At 32.7% G+C, this 12,502-nt stretch overlaps 1 long non-coding RNA gene across 1 annotated transcript; it reads right to left on the minus strand.

Moving 5' to 3' along the window:
• Positions 1-638: 638 nt before the first annotated feature.
• LOC127850320 (uncharacterized) lies at positions 639-3,274 on the minus strand. Its single transcript, XR_008035198.1, has 3 exons — positions 3,199-3,274; positions 1,592-1,709; positions 639-1,173 (listed from the first exon to the last, which is right to left on the minus strand). It is a non-coding gene; the product is annotated as an uncharacterized LOC127850320 (long non-coding RNA).
• Between the last annotated feature and the right edge of the window lie 9,228 nt (positions 3,275-12,502).

The following is a 12,502-nucleotide window of genomic DNA, read 5'->3' on the forward strand; positions in this document are numbered from 1 at the left end:
TCGCTTACATGTAATTTTACTTTGATTGATCGTGTGTTCATACTGTTAAATGACAAATGGTCGATAAAGTGAAGTAAGATCAACAAATAATACCCACTGTAAGAACGTGACCGTCGCGTTTAAACGTGAACTCAACGAACGTTTCTATTGTGGTTCGCGAACGTTATCTAGATCGTATGCGTTAAAACACTTTCTATCAATAACTGCATTAACCAAAATTAAAGTAATATTTTCATAAAATTATAATAGTTGATGACTTAAGCATTTTTCAAAGAACAGAATTTAAAACAAAGTACATTAAAAAAATCTTCGTTTATATGTTGCTTTGAACCAAAACAAGAATCATTTGTGGCTTGGCACGAGATCAGGACAGCACCATCTTGTCAAGAGATGACTTCATCATTATACAAGTGTAAAATTTGACACATTATAATCTGAAATTTTAGCTCTGAATTCCCAGGTGGGGACGAATTTGCGACACTTGTCATGTTTAGTCTTTAACACCGATTTCGCAAACTGAAAATGTGCAGCTCCATGAGGTACACATGCATGCCAAATATCAAGTTGATATCTTCAATATTGCAAAAGTTATGATTTTGACCCATATATTTTACCTTTGACCTTGATGTTTTTGTAAAAAAGTGTGACATGTGCATAATACACCCCATTTAAAATCAATGGATGCAATGTAAAAAAGTACATTATTCACAGGGAGCTAGAGACAAACAGATTTGGAAACTAAAACAAGCAAATTTATTGACAATGTGTAAACAGTGCTGAGTGAGCATAGAATTTCTTGTATTCAAATGCTTGTGCAGAAACAACATAACATTTCTACAGTTTATTCCCTTAAAATACTTTATCATGCTTAATATTCATAATTATGGATGAAAGGCTGATTAAAAAACAGACACAAGATATACATCAATGCCATTATAACCACATATTCACCCTTACAAATAAAACTTTATTTTTAAATTCTTTGATGAAATCTGACCTCTTAAGTCTTCAATTAAATACTTGATATGTTAAAAAGGTCCATCACAAGACAATTACTGGGCAATACATGTATATAGTCCGTGTTACCACCCACACACAGCTCAAACTGACGGTTAGATGTAAACATGGTAAGGTAAGGTTGCACCAGGATCTGCCAGGTTCATTTGTGAAGATCTGCAATGAAAATATATAACAATGACTGATAATTATGACTGCAACGTTCCACAAACACATCAATAATACATCAATACAGTGGTAACCACATGTTATTTTTCCCTTCATTGTTGTTTTTCTTATTGAACTTAATATTTGTAAAAATAACACAACACATTATTAATCAAATGATACACTGTTATCAACATGAAAATAAGATTTTTGTTTTGTACATAATTTATTTCTGTTCCCTCCAGATATGCATAGTGAAAAGAGCTAAGGCATTTTTGTTTAATAAATTCTGTTAGTTTTTATCTAAACATCCGCATGCCATGGATAAGATAATCAATAAATCATATGTTGTTTTACTAATGAAAAAAATAGAATAAATACTAAACACAAATGAGGTAAACAATACATGGTGTGAGTAATACCATACCTGCTAATTACAGTGTAAGCACATCTGTTGGTACTATGTCATTATTCCCAATCAGTATGTTATGATGTGGATCAGCTTTGGACACATGCCCCTACATGTATATCATTGGAGTTCTTCACTGAAACAACAAGATACAGGCCTTAACAAAATTATTGCAAAATATATATGTGTGGTTTTAATTATATTTAAACATAATATATTACAAATAAAAAAAATGCCCGCACAAGTATTGAATCTGGTAACAATCTTACCAATATTCCAAAACATATGAGCAGACAACCTTTAAATTGTCTAAAACTGGAAACTATAGTCTCTAAAGTGACTTCCAAATTTGTGTTGTTCTACATTTTTTATTTCTATATTTGTTTTAATGAATACTTATCTTTGCGCATCACTGTTTTAATTTCAACTTGATCATGAACACTTAACTGACATTGACGCATTCATTAATCCTTTCAGTGCGGGAACCGAATTTTGAAGGCCTTTGCAAACAGTTTAGATCCAGATGAGACGCCACAGAACGTGGTGTCTCATCTGGATCCAAACTGTTGGCTATTCTGATAGTATATTTTTTTTAAATCGAAGAAATGCTAATTGTAGAAATTCAGCAGACGACATTTTAGCAGACGACAAATTTCCCAGCATGTAAAGGGTTAATTCTGGTGTTACAAATAGAATTGCGATTGCTTACAGTCCATTACAGGATTGCACACAGATTTGCAACACAAATTTTATAATACATGTACAGTCAAGTTACCATTACCGGATCAGTAGCATAATAAAGTTGTTCTGGTGAAAAGCAATAAATGTTTTGAGACTTCTTTTACATCAGTTTGATTAAATATTACCTTTGCTCACTGATTCAGCAAATAGTCTTATTTTTAAACGCAGGCAAAATGTATTTGTGATACCTTTTTTTCGCTGCAGAATTCATGCATAAACAGATCAGTTGTAGCCATAACGGATCACGTGATCGAAACCACTCAGGGGGCTTCTACCACGCTATTTGAACTGTCGAAACATGAACTGTGTTGTTTACAATGCCCCAATTACATTGCCAATTATAAATTATATTCATTTGTTTTTGTTATAATTGTTTTCTATATGTGATTGAAAATGCTGTGTTCAAAATATCATCCAAAACTGACAACTATTTATCGGGAAGCGCATTCTTGAACATGAAAGTGATCCTCTATGGGTAATGATCCGGTAATGGTAACTTGACTGTATCTTCTACAACCTAATTCCATATTCATGGGTCACACCCCAATTGATCAACAGTTATACAATCATCTTAAAAATAAATAAAGTGAAAGTAGAAAACTTTGAGAAGCATATAAGCACTAAAATTTATCAAAGATGTGTTACTACAGTTGATGCCATTTTAAAATCGTATAATAAGAAATGATTTGACAGATAAATTGTGAAGCGTTTTAGATTTTGACAACTGTGTAACAGACAGAAATATCCGTTAAAATCGTCATTATGAGAGCCAATACGTCTCATAAACACGTTATGATTGATGAAATATATTTTTTTACAGGAAATGTTTTATCTACATACTACTTCTTGAAGCAAACAAACTGAAAATCTATGAAAAAATATACCTTGGCAAAATCCAGAAAGTTTATCCGAAAATTTATGTTGATCTGCCATTCCATGCCCTACTGTTTTGATTGTTATATTAACTTAGGTTAATCTGCACCATAAAATATCAAAATAAAAAAGGTAAACATCAATATTTAAGTATCCATCGTGTATTTTTAACATCAAAAAATAAAAATAAAATAACTAAACCATAATAAACACCATAATAACGGACAGCGATTACCGTCTGCAATTTCCTTCTTTGTTCATATCGTATGCAGTTTTCAACTATATTGTATGCAAATTCCGTAAGCGTTTTAGTGAGACCCATTAAGTTGGCACATTGTTGTCAGTTGTAGAAACTTTTTATACTTATTTTTGTTAAGTTGCACTGGCTGAACCAAAAGAATTATGTAGTCGTTTCTAAATAATCACGAAACAACCTACTAATGCATATATGCTTGCCAGTTACTGAGTTTGTGCATTTCCATTCATTATACCATCGGCCTTGGCAAACAGCGTAGAATCAGATGAGACGCCGTGTGGTGTCTGCTATTTCGTTAGGCTGAAGATTTCCATATCCGCGTTAGTTTTTATGTCAAATGTTATGGTTTTTCAATAGATCGTATACTTATCTACAAAACAGCGAATTAGCGTTCACTTTACATCATTTCTGATGATCTTCTTTTGTAAATATTTTCTGAGTGTTATGTTGCTATGTCGTCAGCCATTTTGACGGTTGGTTTGTTTACTTTCGGTTTCCACTACAAACGAAATTAATTGATTTGCTGCTCGCGTTTATTTATTGATTAAATAATAAATTATTAAACCCTAATAATGTAATTGTCTCAATATCATTTATATTCAAGATATTATCGGATAAATAGAATACCATTCTAATTAAATACCAGTGTGTACTTACATTTATCTCGGAAAGCCTAGCCGTGTAAACCTTTCCTCAACTCGTCGCACACAATACGTTGAATAACACATAGATTTATGTCATGTTCATTAAAAAACCACAATGTGCACAAAAGACATGCATGTGTACTACCGATTGATATTCAAACACAATTGTTACGTCTGTGTTTATCGATTAAACGCCTAACTGAATTAATAACGCGTAACTTGGTTTCTTTGTTTATTAACAAGATGGAAGCTAGCCTAAGCGCTTTTCATGACGTCATGCGCGCGTGCCGTTTTCCATAAAAATATTTCAACACAAAATACTCGAAAACTTGATTTTTCCCAGGTATAACGCCTACGCCAACAGGTAGATCGCATTCTTCTCCATATACATGTCAAATTTCAGCAAACGTGCTGGGCCAGTTTTCAAGAAGCTCAAATCGCGGCTATATGCCCCAGCTTAACGAAACTTAGCCCCCTTTATCATTCGTTCGAATGAACGTCATCAATGATGACGTCCAATACATCACTCATTCCATACTAGAGTTGCGACACCTTAAGGGTTTCGCGGGATGGAATGAGTGGAGAGTTCATATCAAATTTAAAATCGATTATTTCAAAATAAAAAATTGGTACAAAAAAATATGTGGGCAGTGGGTACTAAAAAAATAAAAAATTTGGGTACAAAAACAAATTTAAGTACGAAAAAAAAGGGTACGAAAAAAATAAAGGTACGAAAAACTATTTGGGTACGAAAAAATGGGTACGAATAAAAAATTAGGTACGAACAAATTTGTGTACGAAAAAAATTTGAGTACGAACAAATGGGTACGAAAAAATTTGTGTACGAACAAATTTGTGTACGAAGAAATAATGGGTACGAACATAATATGGGCAGGAAAAAAAACTAATTTGGTTACGAAAACAAATTAGAGTACGAAAAAATAAAGGAAACGAAAAAAATTAGGATACGAAAACTATTTGGGTACGAAAAAAATGGGTACAAATAAAACTTTGGGTACGAAAAAATCTGGGTACGAAATAAATATGGGTACTAAAAAAATGGGTACGAATTTTTGTATTTGGGTACGAAAAAAATGGGTATAAAAAAAAATTGGGTACGAACAAATTTGGGTACGAAAAAGATTGGTACGAAAAAAAAATTGGGTACGAACAAATTTGGGTATGAAAAACATTTGGGTACAAAAAAAATGGGTACGAAAAAAAAATTGGGTACGAAAACAATTGGGAACAAAAAACATTTGGGTACGAAAAAAATGGGTACGAAAAAAAAAATTGTTACGAAAAAAATTTGGTACAAACACAAATTTAGGTACGAAAAAAATGGGTACGAAAAAAGGGGGTACCAAAAAAATTGGGTACGAAATATTTGGGTACGAAAAACATTTGGGTACGAAAATAATGGGTACGATTTTTTTTTTAGGTACGAACAAATTTGGGTATGAAAAACATTTGGGTACGACAAAAATGATTACGAAAATCGAAAAATTGGGGTATGAAAAATCTTATTTGAATAGTCTAGCCCGTGAATTGTTTCCTGGGGGTGAATTGTCTTGGGGTTGCTATTAAAGCTAGATGTACTTTCGGCCAAGCCACGTGTTTATAGCGATTGCGCAATAAAAAACACCACTTTTTCGTGATTTAATCAAAAACTAGATTTTTCCCAGTAATAACGAATACGCCAACAGGTAGATCGCGTTATATGTACAGTTAATGGAAAATTTCATAGGGCCATACATTGTAACTCTGTGAAAAATCATTTGACCAGAACCGGCTGATAATATGCATGTCTCCTCTTGGTAGTGAAGCTTCCCATTAAGTTTAATTGAATTCCAGTCATTAGTTGCTGAGAAATAGCCCGGACAAAAATTGTGCACGGACGGACAGACGAAGCGGCGACTATATGCTTCCCCCTTAAAAAATTTGGGGAGAACATAATAAAGAAGTTGTGGCAATAAAAAATGAATTTAAAGGTGGTACGCAAACTTTAAAATAGATTTATCAATTATATGCTTATTCTTAGTGAAAAAAAGGCCATAATTGTTACAAAATGCTTGATACAGTTATCTGCTTTTGTTTATACATTGGGGTCATGTTGGTTAAGAAGGAAAATACATGTATGAAAGCAATATGTCAATGGACATAGGAAATATATTCGAGGTGGTACGCAAACATTCCAATGCGCGCACCTACGCCGGGGTGAGTAGGATAGGTCCACTATATATATTTCATATATAATAGTCGAGCTAAAAAGTAAATATACTATAAACAACAAGCTTACCTCAATCACAATTTTAATGCAATGCAGTTAAACAATAAAGTTACAATGATATGCCAGGGATTGAAACTAACTTTTTACTATTGTGGGCAACCATCTTTAGTATTTTGGTTGCCCAGATAAAGAATAACGAGCCCAAAAATATGAACATGTGAATATTATTATACATTTTTTTAATAAAATAATAAATAATTATATACATTTGCTGACAATACACATGTTCAATGCATGATGTATTATTATGAGCCTGAATTGAATCATGTCCTATTCCTAAATAATGAATGTTATTTAACTAGTATTGATCCATGGTGATCAATTGTTTTTCAATTTTTATTGCACTGAATTGTTTTAAGATTTAAAAAAAAACAAGTTTACCAACTTTTGAAATCGAGTTGCCCAGGCCAAAATCTACTTGCCCCGGGCTCATGGGAAACCACTTATTTCCATCCCTGTATGCTCTTCATTTTCTGTTCTTCCATCCCATTCTCAAAATTAATTTTAAAGCACAATATTTTTTAATAACATTTGTATGAATTACTAACCATTATCACCCAAAACACAATTTTACAACGCTGTAATCGTGTCGTAGAGATTTAGTTTACTATTATCAGTGTTCTCTTTAAATACCGGCAGCCAGCGATTCTGCCGGTTACATTTACTCTTACATTTACATGACGGCTACTTTTCCCAATATATATCAAGTAAATGTCATAAATGCTTTTGTTTTACTGCATAGTTGCCGGCCATATAACTGGATACTCAATTTTTTCTGGAAAACACTGAATTATGCATGACAAACACACAATACTTAAAATCTTAGATTCGTTTTTAAAATAAATTGACACTTCCAGCTTGTCGACATTAAAATCCAAAGATTCAAATAATTTCCCACGAGGTACGTCAACAATTGCGTAATCAAATGAATGAAAAATAAAAGTAAAGAAAGCCGGATTTTACATAAATTCCAGGTTGATAAACACAACAAGGTAAAGGTACCTTGTAGTCGGTGAGATATAATAATAATACAGTTAGTAAGGCTCGTACCCTGGGTACGGTAAATATACTAAAACGTACCCGGGAATTTTAACACTAAATCGGTTGTTGTCGGGTATTTTGTAAAAATTAATTATGTTTACATTTATGTCAATTTTCTGTTCAATGGCATTTATATTATCAAAACTCATTGTTAAAATCAATAATGTGATTTATTTTTAAATCTTAAATTGTTTAAAGTCGCGTCATTGTATGACGTCGTTAAGTATAATATTTTCCGTGACATCGCACGTTCACTTTTTACCGTCATAGATTATTTAAAAGAAACATTATTTGGTTTGCAAGGTCCGTTAAATGGGGAACACCATATTCGGTATTTATATTATGTTTTAACAATTAATTCATGCTGTGTAATAAATATTGTATAAGATATTTCGATATTGATTGAAAATGTTTCAAATTGTTATTTATGAAACCTCTTATTCTAATTAGTGTATGCCATTATATTATACTTTGAAAAGCATATCTGTTGTACTATAATCTTATTATTCATTTTTTATTGTTAATTTCATTTATTGTAGAGAATCGTCAATGTTACATCTAGTCGCCAATGCTTGTCGTCAGTGTTAGTCGTAAATGCTTGTGATGATTGTCGTCAATGTTAGTCGTCAATCCTTATCGTCGTTATACATGAAGGAAATAAAAGCAGAAACAGAGACGTATTCTTGATTACTTGCTTATTCCTACGGCGTCCTCTCAACACTCAAACTAAAAAGCATGTTGATGTAGATTTTTTAAAAGAGAAGGTTGTTTAAGGTAAACAATATTGTTTTACGTTATCTGTAGCATGTTTAACGACATCGGATTTTTGGCGGATATACAACTCGGATATAATCTAATATTTGCGGGTATGTTTAAGTTTATTTACCGTACCCTGGGAACATGTAAGTAAAGTTAAGAGTACCCGGGGTACATGTACCGGTAAGTAGTACCCGAGCCGAGAATGACCAATCGAGCCTTAGTAAGTGATTGATGGTGTATGGGATAACATGCACTGAGGGTGTATATTTTTCATGAACAAGTCTATTGAAGGTGTTAGAGATGCATTGATCCATAACATTAAAAAGGGTAATTTACCACGGGCTTATTAAAATTAAAACGATGACATTTCATTGTACCAGCTGTTTATTGTTCAGTACTGTAAGCTTGCAATATTTTAAATAATGTAAACAACTTACCTTGTATTAAGTTGGCACATTGTTGTCAGGTGAAGAAACTTTTTATACTTATTTCTGTTAAGTTGCACTGGCTGAACCAAAAGAATTATGTAGTCGTTTCTGAATAATCACGAAACAACCTACTAATGCATATATGCTTGCCAGTTACTGAGTTTGTGCATTTCCATTCATTATATTATCGGCCTTGGCAAACAGCGTAGACCCAGATGAGACGCCGTGTGATGTCTGCTATTTCGTTACGCTGAAGATTTCCATATCCATGGGTGTTTTTGTGTCAAATGTTATGGTTTTTCAATAGATCGTATACTTATCTACAAAACAGCGAATTAGCGTTCACTTTACATCATTTTTAATAATGTTATTTTGTTAATACTTTCTCGAGTTCTTTTCGAACATGTATTAGTAGCTGAAATAATTCGCGTTCAGAATAAATCTGAACGCTGAAACTCCGGTCTGTAAAAACCATAACGAAAAATAAATACAATATTATTATGGGAATTACAGTATTTACAAGTGTATATATCTGAAATCTACCTTTTGTTTGACAAATATGAACTTAGTTCACAAAAATTACCTGTATTACATTTAAAATCAAAGACATGGAGCGATCATTTTCTCAAAGGCAGCCATTTTAGCATTGTTGTTGTTGTTGTTATTTCGTACCATAGCTATTTCGTACCTTTTACTTTTTGGGTATTTTGTTACTGTCGATTCTAATATTTTGAGTTATAATAGTTATAATTCTTTTTTTGCTTCATCTTCTTACTATTTTCAATTTCATTTCTTACTGTTTTGCGCATATTGCACACTTAATTTTTGTGTTCGAACTCAGTTACAAACATAGTTGAATTTAACCTCCAGTTCAAGGGAGATAACATGAACCCTTTACTATACAAGGATTTATATTGAATGAAACAAACTCGAAATATAGTTTATTAACAGGTAAATTTCGATATATTTTGCTCAATAAATGCTATTTAGGCAACGTTCTTTCATAATAGTCACAAATATGTGTGTATTTAAATTCAGGAATGATGCGACCGAAATTCGTGTCGGAACTCTCGCTATTAAAAAGATAGAGTGGACTATTGACGCCAAGAGTCTGCCAAAGCAAAAATCATCAAAAGACTCTAAGGCGGCAATTTATATTGACTAATGTATTAGCAGCCATTGAGTCTTGACGCCGTCTGCTATTTCGAACGATGATGATTTCCATATCCACTGGCGTTTTTTTATGTCAAATGTTAGTGTTTTCCAATGGATCGTATACTTATCTACAAAACAGGTTCACTTAACATCGTTTGTGATGATGTTTTTTTGTAAATACTTTCTAAGCGTTCATTCTGAAGAAGTCGGCCATTTTGACGGGCGAGGTATAAAACCCGGAAATATCCGGAAAACCCGGAAATCTTTTAGGTAATACCCGGAACCGATATAAATGGTTATAACTTCATTATTATTCGTCCGATATTAATTATAATGGTACCGTTGTAAAGAAGGTCCTCTACAGATTCTAACCATATCAAAATATTTTATGGCAGGGTCGTAGTCGGCCTGTAAATCGCGGACAAAGTCGGCCTGTTTTAACAAAAAATTTTACACACGCAAATGCCGTAAAGAAAACCCGGAACCGATATAAATGGTTATAACTTCATTATTATTCGTCCGATATTAATTATAATGGTACCGTTGTAAAGAAGATCCTCTACAGATTCTAACCATATCAAAATATTTTATGGCAGGGTCGTAGTCGGCCTGTAAATTGCGGACAAATCGGCCTGTTTTAACGGGTTTTTTTACACACGCAAATGCCGTAAAGAAAACCCGGAACCGATATAAATGGTTATAACTTCATCATTATTCGTCCGATATTAATTATAATGGTACCGTTGTAAAGAAGATCCTCTACAGATTCTAACCATATCAAAATATTTTATGGCAGGGTCGTAGTCGGCCTGTAAATCGCGGACAAAGTCGGCCTGTTTTAACGGTTTTTTTTACACACGCAAATGCCGTAAAGAAAACCCGGAACCGATATAAATGGTTATAAATGCATTATTTTTCGTCCGATATTAATTATAATGGTACCGTTGCAAAGAAGAACCTCCATAGTTTCTAATGATGTTAAAATATTTTATGGCAGGGACAGTGTCAACCTGTAAATCGCTGTGCGGTAAAAGTTGACCGAAAAATACCGTGTTTTTTTACACAGAACAATGTCTTGATGAAAACATGGAAAAGCTAAAAGCTAAAAGCATCCTTTTCCCAACCGACCATACATTTTTGGAACCGTTGTTACGGTATTCTTCCACTGTTTCTAAATATGTAAAAAAATATTGTGAGAAAGCATAATATGAAATAAGGCGAAGCATCAAAGCGAAAATGGTTATAAATGCATTATTATTCGTCCGATATTAATTATAATGGTACCGTTGTAAAGAAGATACTCCACAGTTATTAACCATGTCAAAATAATTTATGGCAGGGTCAGAGTCCGCCTGTAAATCCCGGTCAAAGTCAGCCTGTTTTAACGTTTTTTTTTGCCTTAGATTCACATGTTTGTTTTTTTTAAGATATGAACGATGCAAATGTGTCTAACTTATATTGTTTTCTGGCCTTTAAGCTATCTTATATATGTGACTACGTGCTATTTTGTTGGAGAAATGAAAGATTCAAATGTGTCTTATTTATATTTTATCCATGTATCGTGTGTATTCAGTGTCATGCGAAAATATATCTTATTTCACACTTTATTAGCGCCGTCTTTAATTAGTTCATTAAATTAATTAATTTAATATAATGTGCAACGGTGAGGTGGATCAATGCTCGTTGTTAATTTAAATTACACACCACTTCAGCAATAAATGAAATCAGTTATTTTGGCTGTAAATCCATTTTTTTCCGTACAGTAGCCATGTTCCTGTGTATTGAGCTGATAAGATCACCACAGCAAGTTGCTAATACACAGTGTAGACTTAAACGAAATTGGTTATTTTGACTGTAAATCCAATTTTTCCAGTACAGTAGCCATTATGGCCATGTTCCTGTGTATTGAGCTGATACGATAACCACAGCAGGTTGCTAATACACAGTGTAGACTTCCCCTGTTTTATTATAGTATTTGTTATTTACCTGCTTGGAATAAATGACGTGTATTCATTCGGGTCTGATGGCGTTTTGTTAAAGGTCATTTAATGCAGAAAAGCTGGTTTTCTGACATAATTTTTCAATCATTTAAATTTAAAAAAAAAATGAAACAATGAATGTGTAATTTAATTCTCAACTCTCGCTTAACTCAACGTTCAATGGGACGCGCATAGTTCTTTTTTATAAATTATGTACAAATATAATATGCTATACATTGTTGTTTATTTACTCAAGGAGTACCAGAAAGAAGCATTGTTATGTATAAAGCGCTTTACTTTTTCAAAATTCTACATTAAATAAAGAAATATCGTATTTTTTGTTAAGTGTACGTGCTTGATATATATTCATAAAATAGCAGTTTTGTTAAACAATCGGTCTTTAACCTTTAATTTGATGCAAATGAAAAGAAGAACTGCCTTTTTTATGTTTAAACTTAAATCAATATTTTACGAAGTCATTATTGACTAAATAAATATGTACATTTTTTCACTCCATTAAAATCGGCCCTTATAATTACTTTCATGTATATATATAGAATAATTGAGTGCTTTTCGGTGATTCTATGCTGGCGCGATAGTGCTTTTCGGTTGCAAATAAAAATACTATTGTGCGTAATCTTTAAACTTAAATCAATATTTAACGAAGTCATTAATGACTTAATTAATACGTACATGTTTTCAATCCATTATAAACCGCACTTATGGCTTACTTTCATGTAAATATGAAGAAATTGAGTGCTTT

Source organism: Dreissena polymorpha, chromosome 11 (assembly GCF_020536995.1).
Source record: "Dreissena polymorpha isolate Duluth1 chromosome 11, UMN_Dpol_1.0, whole genome shotgun sequence".
NCBI classification, from domain to species: Eukaryota; Metazoa; Mollusca; class Bivalvia; order Myida; family Dreissenidae; genus Dreissena; species Dreissena polymorpha.